This window comes from Vanessa cardui, chromosome 2 (assembly GCF_905220365.1).
Source record: "Vanessa cardui chromosome 2, ilVanCard2.1, whole genome shotgun sequence".
Lineage (NCBI taxonomy): Eukaryota > Metazoa > Arthropoda > Insecta > Lepidoptera > Nymphalidae > Vanessa > Vanessa cardui.
The window spans coordinates 8,716,760-8,744,305 of record NC_061124.1 but is presented as its reverse complement, the minus strand read 5'-3'; the positions used below and the strand labels follow the sequence as shown (position 1 = coordinate 8,744,305).

General features: G+C 30.3%; 1 non-coding gene across 1 annotated transcript; it reads right to left on the bottom strand.

The window, feature by feature from the left end:
* Positions 1-11,941: 11,941 nt before the first annotated feature.
* Trnas-gcu lies at positions 11,942-12,023 on the bottom strand. Its single transcript has one exon. It is a non-coding gene; the product is annotated as a tRNA-Ser (tRNA).
* Between the last annotated feature and the right edge of the window lie 15,523 nt (positions 12,024-27,546).

Genomic DNA, 27,546 nt, shown 5'->3' with positions numbered 1-27,546 from the left:
CGATTCAAAAGTATTAGCAGTAAGTATTCTTATGCGAAGAACTTACAAAGAACTCCGTATAATTTAGTTTATTAGTTATGTTAATTAAATTAAACTTTGCATGAAAATAACAAAATTAGTCCGCACTTTTTTCAAATGTTTTATATAAAATGATAATTTTCGACGGGAATTTAAACCAAAAAATTGACAATACCGTCAGCTTATTGAAACAAGAACTAAAAACGAATCATCTTTCAATATATAAATATATTAGTTATTAACGAAATTTCAATATTGTTTACGTAACTTTAAATAAATATCATACTGAAAAAAAAACAACATACTTTGTACAAACTTTGAGTTTTTATTTTTCGATTTGTTTTAAATAAATACATCATCACAATCGATATAATTAATATCAAAATAATTAAATCATTCAAAATTAAATGACGTTGCTATGTTTAGATATATATTTGTAGTTGATGGTTTTTTTTAATGTATTTTTTTTAGTTCAGACATTTCCTAAACCCTGAAAGAAGCTCTTTATTTTTGTAATTAACAATATATTAATGAACTGTTATATATCCATATGATAAAGTTGCTGCACGCACTTTCTTCAAACTACAGGATATAATAAATGATAAACTAATAATATTTAAAACATTATTGTAGCGTCTAGTTACCTACTCTTTCTTTAATATGTAGCCAAAGGCAAAGACCCGTAAACAAAGCCTTACCTATTTATAAAATTCAGCTCAAAACAAAGTAGATATAAATTATAAAGTTTTACTTTTTAATCAAGGCAACCACAGATACAACGTAAAAAAATTAACGTGTTTAATTTCATATTGATAATGAGGTATTTTTTTTATCTATACTAATATTATATAGGTCAACAGTTGGTTTGATTGTTTGATTAATCAGGGCTACTCTCCTACTCACTACTCCAAACTAGCCTGATTTAAAAACCTTTCTGTGTTAGATAGTTCATTTATTGAGGAAACTTTTGGCTATATAACATCATGCTGCCTTCATTAAGAGCGGAGTATCAATGAAAAATATTGCAAAAACGGCTTTTTTTATTTCTTTTGAGAATTTCAGCTGTAAAAAATATGTATCACAGAATTGTTTCCCTAAGTCGTAAACAAAAGTCCGCGGTTGGCTCAATTTTTTTATTGGAATCAAATTTGTTCTAAAACAATATTTTATTTGGTAAGGTACTATAAATCCCTTGGTAATCCCTTGTACAAATACATACAATATTCATAAAATTGCCTTTTATACATTTGATTACAATAAATATGTTAGGAGATATCATAGTTTTAAAATAGCTCCGCAACAAAATACTCATAAAGTTTTTCTTATAAGACGCAGTACTTTTAACTGACGTTTAGAAATGCTACTAATAATTGGGTTACTAGTGTATCCAAAAGAGCTCCTTAATTTGATTAGACTAACAATAATTTCAACTACGCCGAAGAAGTCGCCGCCAAAAGCTTATATTTTATATTTGATCAGTTGATTTATTTTCGTTAATCTAAAATGCCTTTCTTAAAGATTATTTATGAAATGAATTGTTATAAATGGCTTTAATTTTAGTCCGGGTCGCCTTATCTGGTCTCTAGGACTGGACCGATCGGATAATCAGCCGTTTATCATAGGGATCGTTTGCCAAAGAAATGTTCCCGATTGAAAGACAATCAGCGTAACGCAAAAAGCTTCATGATAAATCCTGTCAGCTAAAATTGCAAATATATTCCGTTGAGGTGCAAAAAAGAATGTATGATAAAATACAATAGACTTTGAATTCGGATGCACGCAACCCGGGCGGTCGTTTTTCGGTCGGCCGCTCTGTAAAGACTGAAATCTTTATTTATTAGAATCGGCAAATTATTAAAAGTCGCATGTTTTAAGTTAGCTGTATATATTGGAGTCAAAAAAAATTAAATCATAAGACGAGAACTAGATTCGATGACTAAATTAAGCAAAAAATAATTAGGTTGAACGATAACATTTTCAATATATTTTTGGACTGTAGGTTAAAAGAGAATAATGCGTTATAATTATTTAAAAAAATGAAATTAGTGGTACTGCTTTGTGCAAGCTCGCCTGGATAAGTACCAGCATCACATCAGATATTCTACCTCTAAATATCAGTAGTAAGTTTTTTTGTGTTTTGGTTTGACGAGTGAGTTTACCAGTGTAACTACAGGCACACGGGATATGGCTTCTTAATACCCAACGTGGTGGCGCATTGGCGATGCAAGGAATGGTTAAAATTTTCACGCCACTGTCTATGAACAGAGGTGAGAACTTACCATCAGATAGCACATAGGCTCGTCTGCCTTCATAGGTAGATATCATAAAAAATAGTAATAGCATAAAACATATCCAACCCCTTTATGACTCCATATATCTTACAATTTATGTACTCATTTATATACATATACATATATAAGTAAACGTCTTGACTGTCTATGAGCGTATGCTAATTTCAACTGTATAGACTAAATTTTATTAGCCAACCATTTAAAATTTGTAGTAAACTTCGTAGACTTTGTAAAAGCATTTTACCATTTTTGTACATTCCTTTTCAGCGTCATCGAATTGGTTACTTATTTTTAGGACGAGATACATGAACATCGTCATATAATATGTTGATTGGCATTAATAAAACTGTGTACCATTTATGCGCGTTAAATCCTAAAACTTAATAATTAAATTAAGATATACTAGCTACTTTGTCAGTCTTGTCTGTGGGTGTTTATAACCGTTTTATCAAGTTTGAAATCACATCGATTAAAAAAAAGTTAGATGCAAAATAATATATAAACAAGTGTAACTTAAATGACCATAAACGAAACCGTGACGGATACCTCGTTTTACTTTATTCATATAATTCTAAAAGGACAAATAGTTTGAAATTATCGGCCGTCAACATCGAATTATTTAGAGCGTTGCCTTATAGAGACATAAAAAGCATGTGTAACACTATGTATGCACTCATACATTCATTAACGACAAACGTTAGGTTACATAAATACACTTATCTTTATCACCACAACACCTGCCGGCTGTTAACGTAAAATGTCGTTTAACGATAAATTCTAAACTAACATCTCAATCGTGTGCTGAATACAAATGAAAGATGTAAGGGTATGGCCCGATAGCAGAGACACGGCAGGAGCACATTGTTACGCTATCGGGACAACTGTTTTGACGGCCGCCTATCGCGTCTGCGATGTGCGATCTCGTGTCGGCTCAGGAAACATACATGCGACACTCTAGGCATGTATTTTCATGTTGAAAAATACTCCCAAATTAATCAAGGATATTGAGTGGAATTATAATAGGCAAATATGACCAATATACAATACCAACGCTTCCTCAAGATAAACAAACTATATTAAACACTGTTGTATATCGATCAATTATTTTTAAGCTTACGTTAATCATTAGTATTGTCTGGACTTACAACTTAATTTTCCGATCGATAATCCGACACAATATCTTATTTTCTATAATCAGTCACATTGACAATATAAATAATTGCCAATATCTTAATTTTCTTTTTTTTCTTAATTTCTTAATTAATGTTAGTTAAATGACCACATAAAAAAGCAACAACATCTGACTTTCTTTCATATTTATTCGGAACCTAAATATTTACATGTGTTGTTCAAATTTAATTATGAATGTCTACAATACTTATTATTTTTGTTTTCCAGTTTAAAGTGCGAATGAACTAATGTATCCAAATGCACAAGAGGCATTACATCTTAGTTGTATAGTTCATTTTTAACTAAAAAATATATAAAGGATATTGATTAATTATTTATTCTTCAAAGCAAATCAAATCAATTTTATTCAAGTAAACTTCATAATGAAGCGTTCTTAAGTCGTCCATATTTAAATACTATCACCATTTGGGAAAGCCTCAATCGAGAAGAAACGGCAAGAACCTTGCATAGTTGCTCTTTTCAAATAAACAGATTTTAGATTTACAATGATTTTTTGTACAATAATATTAGTGTCCTATTTATATGTGGCACAATTTTCTAAAAGTACCTGTTTAACGAATAATAAGATTTATTTATTAATTTAGACTACATTTTTCAGATTTTGTAATTGGTAAATTGATTATTCTTATTTCCTTACAGTATTAGGTTTTTACACCATTGTCCAAAAACGTTCTCTGTACCACACTGCTTCTTATTTGTGTCAGTCTATGTGTTTCACACTATCTTTTACCAATGAGAATATCAAAGGGCGCTTAGATAATAAAAGGCGTTGCATTAAATATTTTGGTCCTGATAAAAAGCAATCTAAGAAACTTCGTTGTGGATATACTTTTTATAACTTATGTTTCCCCTTTGCTTACACAGAGGGATATAATTCACACAAATCTTTATTTTTCTTTGTTCGTGAGGGTGCAGGCCTCCCGCGGAGTGCTGATGATGAGTTATGAGGAGCAGTAGGCCTAGGCCGGAACACGGAAGTCGCCCCTCCATGCCTGGCCATCCCGCCCCACTTCCGATACCAATCGACGGGCTTTAGCTAACATTGCTATATTATTTCATAATTTATTGATCATTTCGATTTTTTGACGGTTTGCAATAAAATGTTACATTGCGCCTGATGTTTTTTGAGCACACAGTTATTGTGATGTAATTTTTTACTACTTATTTTGAAACGTTTTAGTATGCAATATTATATTTTGATGTCAAATTTTACCAAAAAATTAACCGACAGGACTCTATTTAAAATATTATTTTTTAAGTCTTTTAAAAATGCAAGCAACATAAATTTCATAAATCTTTTTTCATTTTTTCATTCAGTTTCAAGTTCAATCGACCATATACAAAAGCATATTTGTATAATGTAATTAAAAGCCAAGAAATAGAGTTGATACTGAAATCTTGCGACCTATACATTCGAATGGTAGCATTGCTCTATGAATCGTACTCAGATCTAACTCAGAGATCACCAAATCATTCTTTCATTGACAACACTAAAACCATAGCTTAGTGATGTTCATAAGTGCGTGTAGTAGGCGCGTGTCGGTGATATTCGGCGCAACAATATTCATAAATAACTTCAACAACAATGCGTGGACGAGACGGCCACGTGGCGACGCCGCGGCGCGTGCCGGCCTCCGCCCTCCGAAGCGTAATTATTTGCACTTATTAAATGTGTTCTTATATCTCTACCTCACTGTTTTGTCTAGTCCTGTCGCATCCTGTTTAAAATCATCTGATTTATAATTAAGTGGAATATTTGTAACTTATAACAAACACCTCAATTTATTGTGAACTAAGTAATAGGTCCGATAATGTTTACTCGTTTTATAAATATACTAGCCACCCGCCCCGGCTTCGCATAGAAGCAATACACATACTAAATATACTACAGAATGTCATCACATACAAAGTTCATAACTTTTTATCATAGACAATACAAAGAAATATTTTTATATACGTATCTTTACAAACCTCTAAAGTAATCAGTAAATCCATACCACATTGTGTATGTATTATACATGTAATCCTTCCTCGTGAATGAATCTATCCATTGAAAAAACCGTATCAAATTCCGTTGTGTAATTTCAAAGAACTCAGCGTACACAGGGATAGACCGTAGTAAGCAACTTTGTTTTATACGCATTAGATAATGAGTACCTAGTAATGTATATCGCATATAATCAGGAAAGAACAAGATTTTTTCATAAAATAAAACTACTGTAATAGCAATAGGTTTGCTGGTATTTATAAAAGAATCCCGCTGTCTGTCCTGAATCTGTTCAAGAGATCTTGTCTAAATGTAATGGGAACTATTTCCAATTCGGAATAAACCTTAAAAACAAGAAAATAATTTTGAAAATCTATGCATTTATAACAGTTTTGTCTGTAAAACATCCAAATTGATACCATCTTCCCTCGATTTCTTTCGAATTCGTGAAACAGGAATTCAAAGAAATATATACTTATATTACAATAAATATATATTTTAGTAAAAACTCCAAAGCGAACAACTTATTTACTAAACTAATTAAATCAATATAATTATATCTAAATTATTCTATAAGGATCTTTACTAAAAATTTTAATTGTGGTTAAATAAATTGCATTAATTACGGCATATTGTGTTGCATTAATGTGTAATTAATACATACTTAAGTTAATAAAGAAATTACGAGGGACTATAATAATTAATTATGTCCTTTATAAATTATAATAATTTAGTCATAAATGGATGTAGCTTCATTTATATACTTAGATGACGTTTTAAACTAAAACTACAAGTATAATCTACATTATATAAATAACAATAATTTTTAACATCTTTATTAACATAAGAATTAACAACATTAAATGCTTAAATATATATATACAAATATGAACTAAAACTAGTTACTGTATAAATCTAGACCACGTGGAATGGTGGCAAGAATGCGAACAGCATTTCCCCGTTGAATCGCAATTCCGATCCTCTGGGCAAAAAACGAACCAGCCCTCCTGTCACCAGTGGAGGCAATGAGGCGAGGTGTTATACTTTTGATGAAGCTTTTTGCACCACTACTCCAACGGCCAAGCGTTTCGACATCAAATATTTTATTAAATATTTTATTAAATATTTTATATAAATAATAGGTTTATGTATAGGTAACGTGACCTATGTTATAATGAAAAGAGCAGCTAGTATATTTGCATCAAAACTTCATTGTAGTATCAATTGCAATTTCTATTTGATTGTGTACTCATTTGCGTGTGTGCACACCAATTATTCTACTGCCCAACATTTTTATCGCAGTTCCAGTGCGAAGTAAATGAACCTTTCTAATTATAGACACAAGCGATCATTGGCTAGCAAAGTATTGATGATGTAAAAAAATACTTTATCCTTTATACTAATAATTTATACTTTTAATGTCCATGGTCGTTATCTTATTAGCAATATTCAAAAAAGGATATTCTACTATGTTTGAAAACGTACGTCAATGTTGATTTTTCTAATAAAAAAACACAAAAAATATATTTTTTGTTCCCACAAAAAAGCTGCCATTCATTTGGTGACGTCATAATGATAAAAACAACAGTTATTTACGTACGACTGGCACTCATTCGACTTTAACAACTAATAAACTTAACATTTGGTATTTTTTGGCATAATATAATAATTGAATTACAATCGTTGCTGTGTCGTGTACAGATACTAGCATTAAAACTCCAGAAAATTGTTTGTCAAAGTACCGGATACCACCACACCATAGTATCTCGTGTTTTAGGACATCTGTATAAGATTGAAAATAACGTCTTAAATAATAATGCGCCTATTGCCAAAATTCAAAATATTAGACAAAATTTCTACACATATTTTAATGTTTATCATATGTCATATTTATTCTATTTTAGAGTTTTTAACTTAAAATAGGGTTACCAAAAATAAAAAATATAAATAACTAGCGGCGTAATACTAAATATACTACAGAGTTTGTTTATTTACGACATCACATTACAGGCTTCGGAAATTATCAGTGTTTCTTTACTAAATTATCCATGTATTATATATAAGAACTTTCTTCTCAAATCAATCTATTAAAAAAAAACCGCATCAATATCCATTGCGTAGTTTTAAAGATTTAAGCTTACAAAGGGGCATACGGACAGAGAAAGCGATTTTGTTTTATACTATGTAACGATTACAAAGTTATTTTACTCTTATTGTTTTAAGGAGGTTAATTCAAAGTGTCATTGTTGGTAGGTTGATATTCTTGGGAATAGTGTATACAGTTTTAATTGCCGCCATTACTGAAGTAAGTCCGTGAACCCTACGAGTTTCAGCGCGACGTTACAAATCTGAGGCAGGAAGTTCGGTACTTCCAACTGGCAACTGCAGCTTCCTCCTCAAAAATGCAACTGTATTCGTTGCTCTATATTTATTCCAATATATTAAACGCTGTTTAGTAAACATTTTAATACGAAAATATACTTTATTCAAATTGTAGACCTTGTCGATTGGGTTTATTTAGGATTTACTTAACACGAATTATACATTACAAAAACGCGAAGGAATTAGTTGTTAAGATTATTTTAATTATACATATATATATAATTTAATTATTTAATATTAAGAATAAAACGAAACCAAAATGTCAATTAAACATACTTACGTACTACAAAAAAATTCAAAAGTCATGACTGCAAAAGACTATGAAAAAAGAAAATAATGTAAATAATGCATCATATATAAATAATGTTACCGATCTATCATCCAAATGCAGATTCTACTGAATATAATGTGTCAGTAAGATAATTAGTAGTAAATATTTACTTTTAATCGTGCTTATTATGTAGGATTCATATAATAAATGCAATTATTTTAATGTAATAATTAATTAATACTTATTGATGTTTACGAATAATATGAGTACATATTACTTTATTAAAACATAATAGCACAGTATTAATAAAATAATACGTCAAGTAAATTTATTCGAAGTTAAGCTTAACATTTAACAAGAAATGTATAAATTATATAACATAAAGCATCCGTTAAACAATAAATATGATAGTAAACTTAATTAATAAACAACGTGCAAGATCCGAATCAATAAAACATACAATACGTTCTAGTTTTTACAAACATGTCATAACTTATACAGGCTCCAGCTGCCGTCGCTGCATAATATATTTTTCACATTTCTAAGAATATTTAAAAAGTATAACAGTTGAAATTAAATACAAAAGGATAATAAAAATAACATATTCCCATATCGGTGAGCGAAGTAATAAACGCTAATGATGTTGTTTCTTATACTACTCTGGATTGATCGTCACGATAGTAACAGTTATGGCAATACTAGCGACCCGGCCCGGCTCTGCACGGGTCCTATTTTGATACTAAATATACTACTGAATGTCTAACAACGTTCAAATCTTTTTTGTCATTAGGCAATACAAACCGCTATGTCCCTGCTCGTATGCTAAGAGAGCTCATTTTTTTTTCATTTCCTTTTTATCAGCCCACTGCTGTCCACTGCTGAACATAGCCTCCCCCAGAGTGCGCCACGTTGCTCGGTCCTCTGCGTCCCTCATCCAGCTAGAGAGCTCGCAGAGTGCATATCATGACCAAATAACATAAAAACATTTTAAATTGTAGCCTATGTGTTATGCTGAAATTTTCGTGAAAGAGTAACAAACATTTATACAATTAACATTCCATAGTTTTAAATCGAAGCCTATATAGGATAGCTCAGGTGCTATTAATTAACATAATAGTTATACAACTGCAGTGATTCAAAACAGTGGCGGATTTACCAATAGGCTAAGTAGGCTGGAGCCTAGGGCGGCAGATTTACAGAGGTGGCAAATTTAGTCCAAATTTGTTATTATCTTACAGAAATTAAAAAAAAAACTTATACCTATATGTATACACATTACGTCCGTAATCCGTATACTCGTCACTACATACCGGGTTGAAAAAATAATCTAAACTGACAGAAATATCATAGGTGATATTTCTGTCAGTTACTAGATATGATATAAACTAGGGTTTATAATCATACTAATAACGGGATAAACCGATGTAATTAGGACGATAGAACACAAATCATAAATGTTGCAAAAAAAAGTATTGCCGTCAGTAGCCTAATAGCTTACTGGCGGCAGATTTGTAAATCCGCCACTGATTCAAAATCAAGATCTCCTTAATTCATGGTCACAAAAGTACCTTTCATCATCTTATTACAGTAATGAATTAAAGGAAAAGATGCTACCAGTTCGGAAGGAAAATTCTACTGAAACGAACCGGCATGAAACTCTTACTTAGTTTCCTTTCACAGGATATTTCAGTAAAGTTGAATTAAATTTATATCCTGAATAGAAATCAATAAATACTAATTTCACGATTTTTATATTTTATGCAATCTTGTAATGCGTATTTTGCCTTATTTATCAAAGCTTATTTGATATGAGCTTTAATTTTTTTTAAAAAAAAAAGTTAAAAGCAGCTGAGAAATGAATGCTGTGCCTCAGGAAGAAGTATTAGCAAAGTGACAGCCAAAACAATTATTTAAGGAATTTCAGTGGGTCTGGGGTCAATTCTACAGAGCTATAACGATTACGATTACGATACAGTCTCGATTATATTCCGATCCAACTTCGAGTAAAACGCAACTGGTTCCTTGTGTTAAAAGTTTGCGATAAAATGACTTATTATTGATAGTAGAATAAACCCCTGATTTAATTATTAAAAATAGATTGAAAAGAAAGAAATATAAATATATACTTAAGTAATATAATTATCATATCTACAACTGATATACCTCAGAATATTTGACAGTTACATACTGTTTGTAATGTAATGTACGTTCGTATATGTAAGAGATTGATAGTCTTCTTCACTGTTTAACCGATTACGATTGGGTATTTAAAACATTATATTATTTTCGTGGAGAATGTTTTTGTGTTTTTGCAGCCCGTCACTAGATGGCGCTGATCATCACAGTATTTTTTACATATATAAATGTAATAGACAAGAAAACGCTTGTTAATTTTCGTTAGTACCTATTGTATCAGTGTTCAAAGGCAAACAATTACTTACCGTTTTGATTTCGATATTTGCCTAGTTAAGGGTCAACAGTCAATCAATGCTCAATATTATCATTTATACTGTAGATCAATATGATCAATATGATACAAGTGTGTAATAACTAAAATGCATTTGTATGCATTTATATGCCGACATAAGAACGAGTCAAATATGAACGAATCAATTATGTTCTAGTAAACTAATTTTATTACTAAGTCATTAACGCGCAAAAAGTGAAGACTACAAAACGTCCTAATTGGGACGTTTGCCTTTAGTCGTTTTCATCATAATTATGCCAGTAATACGTTATAATAAGTACATAATAATTATGTAGTAATACGTTTTGCGTAATTAAAACATCTAGTTATCTCTTTTACTTATTGTTTTTATCAAGCTATCCTTTTTACTTGTAACGAAATGTAAAATAAACGGTCCCCGGCGCGGCACACTTTTTTCTGTTGTTAAGTAGGTATGGATATAACATATCTGTTTATTAGAATATCATTGGAACTAATGCATATTGGCAAAATACGGAAACGATTTTTCATGTATAGATAAACAATACATGGCTAAATCTTGCATTCTAAAAATAAAATTATGTAAATATTTATTTTTCTATTTCAAAATAAAAGTGTTTTTCGGTTTCGGAGCGATTGGCTGGGAACGTTTTTGAACCGTTTGATTTTTTTATATTTATATCAAATAAATCAATTTACACAAAGTATTGAGTTGTTTCAGAATTTGATGTCCATTAAATCTTTACAAAAGCATGGAGAGTACCTTGATTCCTTGAATTCCTTATATAATAAAAAAAAATTGTCGATAAAATGAGAAGAACGATTTCATTCAAAGCAAAAAGTCTGATGCTTTGCGTCATGAATCAGGGAAAAGAACGTTTGTGAATTCCAAATTTAAATTTAAAAATTAAAATTTTTAAATTAATAAAAAATCGATTCATAATAATAATAACACTAATAAATTATTATCTATGTGTATTAACAAAATATACAAAATTAATAATTTAAAAAAGATACATTTTTTTATTTATAGGTAGATAAGTTGTTATTTTCTTACATTGTATTTCACTCAAATGTTTGCGTAAATACTGTTTACGCCTTCGATCCCTTTAGGTACTGGGGGAGGACCCCTCAATGTAAACAATGGTTTAACCAAGTTCCAATAGAATGGAAAATGATTTAATGATCGGGCAATGATTTACTATAGTCAAACGAAAATATTATTGAATAAATTACAATTTTAAATAACGAATTAAATATAAATTAGACATTATATATTATAATATTAAATATCAAGCTGGAAAAAGTATAATAATATACATTTTTGAAAATAAAAACACATTAACAAAAATAATCGACGAGGATGGGATTCGAACCCACGCGTGCAGAGCACATTGGATTAGCAGTCCAACGCCTTAACCACTCGGCCACCTCGTCATATCAAGACGAGTCAAAATACAAAATAACATTATTTCAGATCATCTTCAACTTAATTAACTGTATTTTGGTATATATCACTTTCTCTTTTGCTCATTCTAATGAACTTAACAATATTATTTCTTGTTTCTTCATTATTATATCGAATAAATATTGGACTCTACTGTTAATACTAATAAAACTGAATTGAAAATATGTATTTATAAAAAAATAATATGTGCGTTCATTATTTGTTTTTTTTTAATATGACGTATAAGTTGTGTTGTATTCGTTTTTTAAAATAATAATATTGAATGCCAATGTAACAATATTGAATGAAATTGATCAATTGGTTTGACTGATTGCACTACTATTACGATAGAACAACTACATACATAAATATTAAATTTTAAATATACAAGATGAGTCATGGTAACTAGTATTAACAGCCAGTAATTTTAAGCAGGCTAGGACTTACCAACGTTTCACGTATAGTTTAAAAAATACATAACTAGATCGAATCGCAAATACAGTTAGCTGAATCTCAAAAACATATTATATTATATAGAACCTTATTTGTATGCCATGTTGAGGTGTATGCCCATCTTACGGACCGATTATACAAAACATTACAATAAAAGAGCATGTTTGTTTTACAAGCGTTACGTTTGCTCATCACAAAAAACCTCTATAGCTTTATTTATTTGTCATAGTGTGCTGGGTATTGACACGGCCAACAGGTCAATAGGATGACGGTCGTGGTTACCGTGTATGGTACCATAAACAAAAGCGTTAATAGTCGGTAGGATAAACGTATATGAACATATTTAATTATGTCGTTTCGCTTAAAAGAACAGTCTATCGAAATTTAATAAGAACGACTAATATCGTTATCGAACTTTCGAAAAATCCTTTCAAAATGCGCCTTGTTACACGAGCTTCTTATCAAATCAAATCAAATCAAAATAAACTTTATTCAAGTAGGCTTTTACAAGCACTTTTGAATCGTCATTTTACAATCAACCACCGGTTCGGGAAGTAGATTCTACCGAAAAGAACCGACAAGAAACTCAGTAGGTAGTTACCCTTTTTAACATTTAATTTAAATACAATTATTTAAATTAATATTAATATAATCTTATTGTAAAGACAAACAATTGGGAAACTAAACACTATTTTTTTCACACTATAGTTTGACGGACAAGCTAATGACCAACAGGATGGTAAGTGGTCATCACAGCCAACAATGGCACAGAAAGGAATATTAACTGTTACTTACCAAGGCGCCACCAGCCTTGGGGACTAAGATGTTATGTCCCTTGTGCCTATAGTGACACAGGCTCACTCTTCAAACCGGAACACAAGGCGATAGAATCTCTAGCGAGTGGGTTGTACCTACCCAGATTGGATTGCACGAAGCCCTACCACCAAAAACATTACTACATATAGAATATTGCGTTGACGGCACTATGTCAAAAACCTTCACGCACAGATTATCTAATAAAACATTTGAAATTTTCCATTTTCAACTCAATCACATGACCGATGCGCATACACATCTATCTAATAAGTATTATATAAGATATAGGTATATATATTCATAAATACCTACTTCAAATCAATGCAAATTATACCAAATAATTCCTATAAAAGACAGATTAAGTACATAGATTAAAAAAAGAATACACTAAGGTATTAACTAAAAAGTCTTTATGAAAAAAATATACATGTAATATGTCTTGATTGTGGTCTTCCAAATAAAGTAAGTGATTTTTTTTCCAGAATAAATTGACAACGCTTAACTTTTATTAGTGATGAGCAAAAATTTATAAAAAATCATACTGGAAAATAATTGAAGTCGTTTTATTTTTTTATTACAAACACCTATGCACACAACATGGGACCTATAACATTTATTTATTTTATTTCAAAGCTGAATAAATAAACACCTTTTTTAAAATTACGCTATTGTTTTCATCTCGATATTAAAAATAATACTAATTAAAAAAAAATAGAGTTAAACTGTCCGTAGCTATGTGTAATGTTTTTCATTATCATATTAAATGCTTCATAAGTAATTACGATAATGATTCCAATCAACAAAGATCACACACCCGTGTTGTTTACGTGTTTATCATTATCAAAACATATTTGATTTAATGATAAAAATATAATTACAAATTCCTTAACAACGATCAATCAAAAATATGTATCAATATCTGATCCTGTTTTGTTTTGTTACATTATCCGTTTTACTTTTTAAACAACCCAAAAACCAACGTTCGTAATGCATATTACAGAATGTCTTAGTCATTTAATATAATTATTATTATTATATTATGGATTAGTACATATAATTAATCATTATTAATGTTATCTAATCTTAAAGCCTATCTTAATAAAACTTTATGACTCCTTGAATAACAATCTGATGAGATAGATATTATCTTTTATTTAATCTGTATGTTTTTCAAGACTTATAACCTACGCCGCTGCTCTGCATGAAAGTCCTAATAGCGATAATTTAAAAATAAAAAACATATGAAATAACATTTTATTTTAGTCTGTGGAAAATATTTTTAAAATAAGAATGAGTTACATTGTAAGAAACAGAATTACAGCATAAAATTGGACAGTATGCTTTATCAATATTTATGATTTTTGTATTGAACGTCTTACAAAAAGAATTGTGATATCTCTAAATTATCACATACCTAATATTTTTATTGTTAGAAAAATAATGAGTACCGAATTTCTTGTCACATAATATATTCTCTACCTGTAACGTTTTTCTTTTGATATATCTGTGTACGTTACATTTGTTACAGTTAATAATTTAAAAAAAAAAAATGTAAATTTCCATTTAAATAAAAACTTTAGTTCGGATGTAATTTTTACAAGAAGAATACTATATTTTTAATGAATCTAATATAATTCAAGGTACACTTGTGACAGTTCACTTAGCATAAACAAATGCAGCGAGGCGCCAGTGACGCCTTGCGCCGCCGCTTGAATATGACAAATAACATCAAAAATGAAACTACACGAATACCAACATAAAATAAAAATGTCAAAAATTTAAATTAAGGATTAAAATATTTAAATTTAGTACGCGCGGCCCGGTCGCGCTCCGCGGCGACGGCCGAGCCTGCGTCCCTTCGGGCCTGATGATGCGTGCCATGGAAACGGACTCTATTTGATCTGACCACAGGTTAAATATAAAACATATTGTTTATGAAAATATTTAAAACGTAATATAGATAAATTAATTGTTCCTTTTTTATTTCTATTAAATACAATTTGATGTGAGCAGAAATACTATAATGAAAATAAATTTTAAAACATTGTTATTTATTTTACATGATAAAAGTTTTTTTCGTAAATAAAATATATATATATATTGCTCAATAAAAAAATGCTTAATGAAAATTTAATTACGTATAAAAAGAAGCCTCCTCCACATTTCTTCGACGGGTCCCAATACTATAAATTAATGGAGTGTACTCTGCCAGAAATTTTAAATATTTGAAAGCATTATACGGTTTAGAAAAAAAAATCCAAGTCTCCAACAACATAATATATTACATAAAATAAATAATACAATCATAAAGTAGTTATAAATGCAGTGTTTATAAAATGTAATTGCGGTTTTATGGTCCATATATTTTCGGGATGGATGGAGCGTCACTCGGGGTCGAAAATCGGGAAGGACTATTACGGGCCCGAATAAGGCGATTAGTTTTAATTAGAAGACGAGACGGTACGGCCCATCCATACTAAATAAACAAACTCGATAGTGTTTGTTTACATAATGATCGAACCAAACAACAGATAATTAATACTTGTCCGTGAAGGATACTTTTTTCATCTAGAACATTCCGACCATAGACAAAAAATTAGAACTGTGCCCTTAATAATAAATCTAACTTTCTTTGACTTAAACGTACCTCTGTCAACATTAATATAAACATATAAATATTAACTATATTATTTTTTTATTGTTACAAAAAATATTATTAACTAGTACATAAGTTTCAATTTATCATAGTTATAGGTATATTATATATAACTATAATAAACTGGTAGTTAGCCGCGGCTTTTTTGGATGTTGGTTGTCATATGTTAGGCAAAAAAATGTCCTTCCTAGGAGTTCTAGTTCGCTTCATACCAAATGCCATCAAAATCGGTTCAGCGGTTTGGTCGTGAAAAAGCGACAGACAGACAAACAGATAGAGTTACTTTCACATTTATAATAATAAAGATTACTAATGGTCATTATCGAGAGTGGTTTTAAAAGCATGGATTTTCAATATAACTTTTACAACAATAGCCTGTAAATTTCTCACTGCTGGGCTAAGACCTCCTCTCTCTTTGAGGAGAAGGATTTGGAACAAATTCTAACACGCTGTTCCAATGCGGGTTAGTGGAATACACGTGTGGCAAAATTTCTATGAAATTAGACACATTCAGGTATCCTCACGATGTTTTCCTTCACCGCCGAGCTCGAGATGAATTATAAACACAATTTAAGCACATGAATATCCAGTTGCATGCACATGTAATCATCGATTAAGATGCACGTGTTCTAACCACTGGGCCATCGGCTCTTATAACTTTTAAAATATCCACAAACATAAATGAATAAACGGTTATGAAATCCATATCTTCCACATGAGGGACACGAGGGATACGTCTGAATTAGTCGCAGGTACATCCTGCCGGTGACAGCTTATAATCGCGCCCCCGGCTCCTGCACTCGACAGCGACCTTTGTACACTAATCGCAGCTACTGTATCAGTACTGCCGTTGACACCCCGCAAAAATGAGGAAACGCAATTTCTTTTTGACAGCAAACTTTAAGAACGAATCGATCGCAAATTGCAATAATCAAAATTAAATTGTATACTTCCACGACTTGTTATTTATTAATATGTGTTTTTTTTCTGTTTCAGAGTTCTACGGCACTATGTGTGGCGTAATCTTTATATCCTTTATACGAAATTTCGAGATTTAATCGACGTGAAGACACTTGAACATATTTTTGATATTAGTAAGATTATTTAATTTATTATTTTTTTATGGTAGGTACTCTAATAAACGCAATATGGAAAATATTTAATAAATTAATATTTACTTGGTGGTAGGGCTTTGAGCTAGCCCGTCTGGGTAGGTACCACCCACTCATCAGTTATTCTTCCGCCAAATAAAAGTACTCAGTATTGTTGTGTTCCGGTTTGAAGGGTGAGTCAGCCAGTGTAACTACAGGCACAAGGGAGATACCATCTTAGTTCCCAAGGTTGGTGGCACATTGACAATGTAAAGAATAGTTAATATTTCTTACATCGTCATTGTCTATGGGTGATGGTGACCACTTCCCATCAGGTGGCCCATATGCTCGTCCGCCAACCAAAAAAAAAATTACGCTGAAAACTAACGAAGACATTAAGGGGAAACCTATCATAACCAACATTTTAAAAGTATTTTATTACTTGACTATACATGAGTAGTATGTTTGTTTTTGTCTGGCCCACGATTTTTCCTACTGCTATATAAACCGTGACTTGATTTTATAATTACTATTTACTAATTTATCGAGGAAGTTTTTCAAAATTAATTTAGTAAATTCACACATCATCATCATAATCAGACACATGGATTTGGAGTAATCATGATCTTTGTTTGTGTTTGTCATATAAGTAATAAGTAAAAAAAACTATTTCTTAATCATACCATTTCATATCATATATAAGTAGTAACGTGATGCTTAAATTTAAAAGCCTCTTTGTAATAAAAGTTAAATATGCTTACAAAAACAAAATTGTATTCTGTGTCTTTTGGTCTCTTTATGGATTTTCCCAGTAAATATTCGCAAAGTAATTCGTCTCAATATATCTAGGAAAATGTATAAATACATTAATTACGTACTAAAATGTCTCTGGGACAATAATAAATGAAGATTCAAAAACTGTAAACATTTCTTTTTATTAAAACCAAAATTTAATTAAAACCAAACGAGAAAAACCTGACTGTTAACGTGTTGAATGAAATATTTAAGTAAAAAGCCCTCTGTTGCAAATTTTATAACATAATTGTAACATACATACACATAATTTCACTCACACGCAAACAATATTTTTTACTTTTTTAACAGTTGGCGTTACAGAGGTCATTGACACAACTCGATTCCAATGTATCGTTTATTTGTTTACCTATTCGCAATTTTCACAATTATCCGGCGGCAGTATGTTTCAGGTGAAAGCTGAGTGAAAGGAAAAGGGATGTCAGGAGGTGAAGGCGAGGGTCGTATCGATTGCCACGCCCACCCGCCGCGCGTTGCCAGGCGACGCACGCCCGCCTTACCCAGGGCAGAAAATGTCTTGTTTTACGCTACGCTTACATATCATAACGAATTCGGTACCTTGAATGAATTTCATTTGTAAAATAACTGTAATGTGATTGCTTGTGAATACCGAAGTACTAGATTAAATTTCAGTGTAAACATTGGATAAATGAATGCATAGTGTGAAATAAATATTTTTACGTCCGTAGTAAGAACGGTACATCTGTGTTAAACTGTACTGTGTAACAATATTGAAGTCTTTGTTGTATTGTGGAACTGTGATTCTACAATTTACAGTGCAATGTTGAATATGGGTGTTAGTATTTTGTAACTGGCTGATAATAATATTCAATGTATAAGAATATATAAAACCTTTTTTAAACTACTTGTGTTATAAAAGCATTGTTTTTTTTTTAAGAAAATGTCATAGTCATACAAAATATACGAACTGTTATATGAACTATGGGCTCTGCGGTTGTTTAAGATGAGACATAAATATATGCTCATATAATATATCCTTGTTCGACTTCGATCGATTTAATATGTCAAACTGTATGATTGAATAGACATAACAGTACAAATATTGTAAATATATTTCAACATCATCTTATTAAAGATTTTATATTCATACGATGACCTCATATTATGATTATGAACTCTGAACATTTGAAACAAAATGACCGTGAAGTATGTTTGTCAGTGGCCAGATAAATAACTTTAAAAAAATATTTAATGAAATAAGATATGAGATGATGGTAGCTTGTTCCGATTTACATACACGATAAGGACCAAGGGTTAATAATTTGTTGCTTTCGTCGCCATCAACGATACACATAAAACAATCACAACATAAGCAAATTTTATGTTCTTTATAAAATAATCTTATCAAATCATAATTTAAACAGAACGATGTCAAAGCTTGATAATTATTATTATGATTATATTTACATAAGTCTGAAATATAAATAATTGTAATTCTTTCAAAAATTATAGTAAATTTAATAAAATTAAACATATTTTCAATAATCTCGACTATATGCAAAATAAGTAACCCATTTTCTCGTTTCCAAATTCATATTCTCATTGGTATTTAATATGCCTGTTGCAAAAATAAGTTATTAGTAATAAATAATAATTAATTAGTTTAAAAAAGGATTAATAAAACACAGCAATTTATGTAAATATAATACATACATCTGCTTATAAGTATTTAAATGGTTTTACTTTTCATAATTTGCCTCCAGGGTCCCTAAGCTGAGCCGCAGATCGTTGTTTTGGAAATTCGTACCTTATGAGTGCTAAATATTTGATGAAAGAGGTGAAATGTTAACACCGGGATTATCAACCGAATAGTTATTAAAATAAATATACAAAACTTTACATAATTATTGATATTATATAAAATTAAGATAAGCACTTTCTTAAAACCATAAAATATAACTACATTTATAAAAGATAATTATACTATATAGGTATGTACACCTGTGTCTATTATGGTCACACGAGTTTTTTTTTCATGTTTGTTTTTTTTTAATTGCACTATAAAAAAGTCAAAAATATTAAAGTCACAAGATCCAAACGTTTTATTCCAGTTAAAAATTTTAACTATAAAAATATTAATGATTAAAAAAAAACGGGTGCCCCTTACAACCCTAAAACCTAGTGTTATTTACGACCCTTTATCTCGAATAGCCATCATCTTTTGTCGCAGCCGCAGTTTTTATAAAAAACACTGTCTTGAAAAAGCATTGATTGCGCAAACCGCCATCGCCTATGCGGATTACTTTATAGATCCGATCTTTATTGTTTTAAAATATGTCGGTGTCAGAGATATTGTTTTTTTTTTTCTGTTTAAATTTAGAAAATTGACTTAGCTTTTATTTAATTGCTGATGTTTTAAGGATAAAGAAGGTTGTGTATAAAATTATTAGCCTATCCCAGCAAAAAACGTATTTATCATTTTATTTAATATATCCCAATTAATTATGTATACGAACAATATTAAAAATTCTTTAAATATACTTTTAAGCGTTTAGTTAGGAAGTTTTACAATAAAATGTTGGCTAATCTTCAATACTAGCTAGAACTATTTGTGCTTACTTAATAAAGATCATAAAAATTATGCGTTTGCCCGGATTTGTATTTGCAATCTTTTCGTAATTCTCACCAAAGATTCTCGTGTTCTAACAATTAAACCACCGTCATCAGTCTTCGCAATAATATTGGTTTTATTACATTCCAAGTTGTTTACTAAATATTCGATTCAAATAAAAAAGAATAAAAGATAACATCTCGTATCAAACATTCAGAGATAAAATATATTATACACCTATCATATTAAAATTATAACCTATAATTTAATTTTCAAAACGGCTACATAAAAAACAAAGGTTTGGTGTTGTCAGGTGAAAAAAAGTGGTCGCACATTCGTTTGTTTTTTTTTATATGTTAACCCACGTTACAGTTTAGTGGTTCGGAATAGATAAATGAATCGTGTTCTAGGAAAACGTTTCATATTTTATAATATTATACCATTTACTACGATACTATAAATATATATCAATCTTTGAAAAAAATGTATCTCTGCACTGCTGTAACGAGGTACATGTTGATTTTAATAAAAAAAAAACTTAACTGTCAAATCTATTAAGGATTTATTTTCAGATATCATTAATTTGTTGTGTAATCCAAGCCTACTAGTAAAAAATATTCTATTGTACTTATTTAAAATACAAATAGTTGCAATTAATAGATGGTCAGTATATCGAATACGCGGTTCTGAAATGAATGGGATAGAGATTTATCCAAGTAAACAATACTTTAAAATTTATAAGGTCACAAATAATTTAGGAAACTGCACGTTTATGAAGAACTTCCGAACAATGTATCAAATAGAACTGGAGATGTGAACCAAACCTGAGTGTGTGGGGAATTCCAATTGCAAATCGAAACGTAGTCGTTGTCATTCCGCTGAATACCTATTCTACAAAGAGAAGTCCGATCAAAGACGGACCTAAATATAATCGAAATCGTTATTGATATAAATCAACAGGATTAGTCCTCCGCTATAATTAATCTGAGGACTAATATTTTTAAGAAATAATCGAAGTTGGATCGTAATAGAATCGGCATCATATAGGTACACTGACTTCTCGACTAATTACAAAAAACCTATACAGTGTCATTGTAAAGCTGCTAATTGATTCTATGAACAATAAAAGTTAATATGAGGTACAAATTTAGTAAAGTGTTAGTTGAATGTTGTGTTCATTTAATATATGCAACAATTTATGCACGGATCTTTATTTTCCCACGAAGAAACGAGTTACCACGAGTCTGACGAACGACTCCCATGACAGGACATCGTCTGGATCGATCAATACTCAGATTGATGACTTACAGGTAAAATTTAATTTTTTTTTTTTCTTAAATGTTGCATCTCATTTTTTTTTTTATCGTATACGTATACAATACGTATAGATGTAAAGTAACTGACAGCCTATAAAACCAATATCTATTTTTTAATATTATAAATGCGCGGATGACAACTACTCCAATATAAAATTGCTTTATCAGCTAACAAATAAGTACTACAACTACTGTACTACTTACAGTAAAAACTAGTTTGAGACCTTTTTGGCTTGATCTGTAATCAATTTATTGAAATATGGATTTAGATGGATTGAATTTGAAAGTGTATATATTTTTTATGTTTGTTTAGGCATAAATTCGTCACACATAGATTTTGTTGTTTGACTGGGGTTTAATTCGAAATGGTCCCATTTAAATGTAGTAAAAATTACAAGATGAATTTCGTAGACATAAAATATAATTCTTCAATAAATGCCTGAAAATCAACAACCTATTTTATTGGTATATTACTGCTGTTTTCTTTTGAATACATTGTTTTTTCTCTATTGTAATACTTTTATCAAAAATACGAAGACCCGAATTTATACGTTTTAGTATTATTTTTTTTTATTTAACATTAGTTTGATCCTTACTATATATATATTATAAAACAGTAAAAAGTCTGACCAAGAAACTAATATTAGTTTAAAGCATTATCCTGAATTTTTTCATATAAGTACTGCTAAGTATTAATTTATAAAATTATTATTTACTTTTATTATAACGTCGTAAATAATTCAATTTATTTTTGTATCATTGAGTGTTGTGAATCTTTTGAACTATAGTTCATAATATAACCATTAAGATGACCTTATCCGCGATACAATAAAAACCCAGAGGTTTTTGTAATAAGGTACAAGTATTTTTTCGTAATTTATTTTGTTGTTCCGTCTAAATTCAATCAAAACCGTTATTTCGATTAACAGGTGGTGAAGTTTTTGAACTCAACAATGGTATAGAGATCCATCTCTGACAATGGATTTCTCGATCTACAAGTCGGCGCAACAGATGCAACAATACAACATCGAATGATTAATTGTACGAAACTACAAACGTTTTACATGCAGAAATAAAAAATATAACAAAAATGAAACAAAACATTTTTGCCTTTTGTTTATGCGACGACGCCAACTTGTCTGCACCAGACCGATTCGAATTTGGAACGGCGATCATTAATTATATTTTTGTCTTACTCACGCATTCCATTATCGAATCGATATGATCTATAGATCGCATCTATGGGTCTATCGATCACGTGCTGTGGAATCTAAATTTTATTCATTTAGTCGCATGTTTTTGCACATAGCTTTTATTGGTGGGCACCATGAAAGGTTAAATTAATGATTTAATTTTTTTACTTACTGTATTTTTGGAAACAAAGGTTCTACTGAATATGCTAAATATAATTAGAACTTTGAGGTAAGTATATATATTATTATGAACAGATTTAAAAAATAATAAATAAATAATCCATAATTATAATTTTATTTATTAACATCGTAAAATGAATCTTTACATTTAAGAAATCTTTACATTTACATTACAATAATAATACCCTATACAAAAGTTGAATAAGTATTAAATATTAAAAATGTTCATAGAAAATACTTTAATAAAGAGAACTAATTATCTGTAAACAATATTTCATCTTCGGAGATGGCATGACGCGAGACAAAAAACGAAAGGTCGAAAAGACCGCGCCAAAACCAAAACGCTCCGTTCAAAAACAAATAAAAGCTAAACAAAAAATGACGATTGTTAATAAGCTGGATGACATTTGGGAATTTAAAAAATGTATCCTAAGCATTATTAAAAGCGTTCATGAAATGGACTCTATATGATTATTAAAATGAGAAGACAACAATTACTTACCTACCCTAAGCCCAAGTCCATCAATTAACCCGGCGGACTGTTTCGGATACATGTATATATATTTTATTGTTTTATTGGTCGGACATGACGTTTTATAAACGTTATTCGACGAGCCAGTCTTGTTTCGTTTCGGAGATTGCTTCTTCGTAACAAGCCTCGGATGGCGTGATAGCAAATAATTTTATAAGGACCTTTAACAATATGTCAAGCCCGTTCGTTTTCATTTTTTTCTTGCTTTCAATAAATAATACGTTTGGTCATAAGTTTACATTGTTCGATTTCGAGCGAGACGCAGCTTTGGAACGATATTTTTCAAAATTTCTTTATTTTCATAAAAAAAGACTACAAAGCGGATTCTTTATGCATTTCGTGGATGCATTTGTTATTATGGGAGAATGATAATGTGATTATTGTTTTGCGAGCTTTAGGATGATTGATAGTCGATTGTCACGGATAATGAAGTATTTTGGAGTCTTTAAATTTTATACCTTGAAGGATCGACAAAATGAAACATCGATTAATTTTTAATTCTCTGATTGATAGTTTGCGATGGGGTCTATTAATTCGATAGTTTTTATACAACTTCTTAATTCTAAAAATAAATTTGCAATAAATATATTTGACCGAAAAAAGGTTATATATCCAAACTAAAAAAAAAAACATTTGGCATTACCAGTGATTACAATTGTCATGTTTATAAATAAATTCAAATATCGAATGTAAACTAAGAACGCGGTTCAATGGCTTCTATCGATGACCACACTGCTTTGAGTTTAATTTCATCAATTCTATTCATAATGTTTTTCTATCGGGACAATGTCGGATAAATTAATAATCCACGCCTTTAGCATTATAAGTAATTTTAATTTAGTCTATTGGTGCTTTCGACACGCTCTCTCATAAGAAAGCGGTTTTTTTTGTTAATATAATTGTTATTGTTGTAGCTCGTGTCGATCTTTACGATTGTAGGCAACGGCGATTGACCGATAGCTTAACTATTGAGCTCTAATAACATTTATAGAGGCACAACTAATAAATTGCTATACGAAGTTGCTTCAATGCATTTTGATTCTTATGTGATAACGACACAAAGATCGATTTTGCTAATAGAAAATTTTATTTGTAATATTTGATTTAATGTTACGACTTTTTATCTGGGTTATTATTTTTTATAAGGTTACAACCTCTAACCTACAGATTTCGATGTCTTATTAGCGAACTCAATTTAAAAATAATTTAGAAATTCGTTTAAAATGATTCGGATGGTATGATGTTCGTCAAAATAACAGAAAAAAAATCCTGAAAAAATCATTTGTATTATAAAAATACATCTGCCTCGCCAATTGTTTAGTAGAGATGCAGAAAGTCAGGTTCAAACACAAATGTCCAATCGTTTCAACTTACGTACAGTAAGTTGAAACGATTGGACATTTGTGTTTGAACCTATCTCCTAACTATCAAAACTATCTCCTGGAAACGGACTACTCTTTTTAATAGGCTATTTGACTGGTTTTTAAAATCAATTTTATATTATTTAGTAGATGTTAAGGAACCCAGTAAAAGTAGATTTTTTTATTTCTAGTACATATTTGCCGAAAAATAACATATTAAAAATTCCATATTTAAATAACGTGCGAAAACGCTACTTGGACAATATGGCGCTGCAATGGGGTCGGTGACGTCACTTTGCTGTATTTTAATCTGTGGTACATATAGAAGAAAAGCAAGGTTTACAAGAAAGTGACTTCATCATAAGCCCGGCCAATCAGGAGCGTTTTGTGTCACGTGACAAACGTTCGAAAATTTGCATTTTTATTTATTGATTTATGAATAAATTAAGTATTATTTTCAAGTTTCGTTAGTAAATAACCATTTTTAAACTCATAATATACATTGATTACAATAATTCACAGTTTATTTTTCGCATTGTCAAATAGCCTATTAGCTACTTTATGTGAATCCGTGTCTGCTTGACTGTATTATTGTTATTTCCGATATATTCGCCGTCTATCATAGTGTAGTAAAGTATCTTCTGAAGCGACATTATTCCACAATAATGTTCCAATGCAAAATATTTTTTTTATAGTATCAGTAGCCGGACTAGCAAATGAGGCACCTGATCATAAGTGTTTACTACCGCCCATCCGCGATGGGGCTATAAGACATTGGGAACCTTGGGAACTAAGATGTTATGTCTTGTACCTGTAGTTACATGCCCACTCACCCTTCAAACCGGAACACAACAATGTTGAATACCTACCCAGTGGGTGGTACCCAAACGGGCATTCACAAAGGATTATAAAAATAAAGTGGTAAGTACTTTGCTCATCGGAACTAATTAAAAAATGATTCTAAATAATTCACTCTTCTGGAATACTAGCAATACCTATCGCTATCCTGCTTTTGTATATAATTATATATTATCATAATTAATTGAACGATCGTAAGTTAATGTGATGTAGCGCCATCTAGAGGCTATTCCGACAAAGTGAATAAATAAAGAAAACGAAACCCTTCCAGATTAAACTGATATAGGTACTCAGGCATCATGGTAATCAGTCAATTGGTTAAAGTATATTGTTGGCTTACAAACATCTTTTTTTTTTAAATAATTATTATGTAGGCTTATAAAAACTTATTACTAAAATTATAAGATTAATTCTAAAGACCTAAAAATTACATTATTTTTAATAGCACTAATTTAATTTTGTAAAATAATAACCGTTACTACGAAACCTTGTCAATTTATGAACAGTTTTTTCAAATGAAGTACTATGATCTAGAGACATTTATAACCATTTATTTATTGGAATGTTTGCCCAAATACTTAAGCGATCCTTTTTTTTAAAAAAAATAAAAGGAGCTTAATATTCGTAGGCGGGGCTGCTCCTCCCTGGATGACCAACCCGGCTATTATCCACTTAACCGAATCACTTCTGTATCAAATAATTTATTTGTAGCCCAAAGCGTACAATTTTTTCGCGTCGATCATAATCAAATAAATTATTTTCGTTCAAATATTTGTTAATAAAAAAAAACTTTAATTAATAGTCATTTATCATAAAGGTGAAAAGAAAAGATATTATTAATTAAGTACCGTTAATATATATTTGAGGTTATCATTCTATTACTAATATAAGGAGCACAATTATTTAAAAAAAAAGAGGTATAGAATAGAATGTCCCAATAATACGAATAATGTCATGAAAAAAAAAATTAAGTAAGAACACAACAAATTAGATATTATTAATCGAAGAATAACATTACATTACAAATTTAAATATATATATTAGTGATGTACCGACGACTAATTACAATAATTATCTAAATATATTCATTATTTCAGAACACATTTACATTACTGGATAAGTTTATTTCTGAAAAGTTTCTTTATTGAATTGTAAATTAATGGGCAGTAATGGGTAACCCTTTAAGAACAACAAAAGTACTTTACATTGTACAGAGCTAAATGAAATAACCCTGTTACAAAAAGGGGCCCGTGAAGAGATTCCTCTGGGAGCAACTAGTTCGAAATATTGTCCCCTATATAATTAGATTTGCCACAAACACTTGTAACTGTGTGAAAGCAAAGTAAATGAATCAAGTGCGATCTAATACAATTGTGGGAAGTTATTTAGATTGTATTTGATTACAGAGATTGTTTAAACATAGTTCGTATATGGTTTCTTATTAACCACTTTGTTTTCGAATAAATTAGTTTAAATATTGCCTTTTCTTTGTTCAAACTCTGGTACTCGAGTAAAACAATATCGAAAGTCAGACGAAAGCAGAACATGTTCGTGAAATGCCAGAACTGACATTGGCATAAATATAAAATTTAAATGGTCAATGTGTTAATCGGCATTCAAAATTTTATGAGTGAAGTATGATGTCAGTTATGACTTTCGACTAAATGTACTT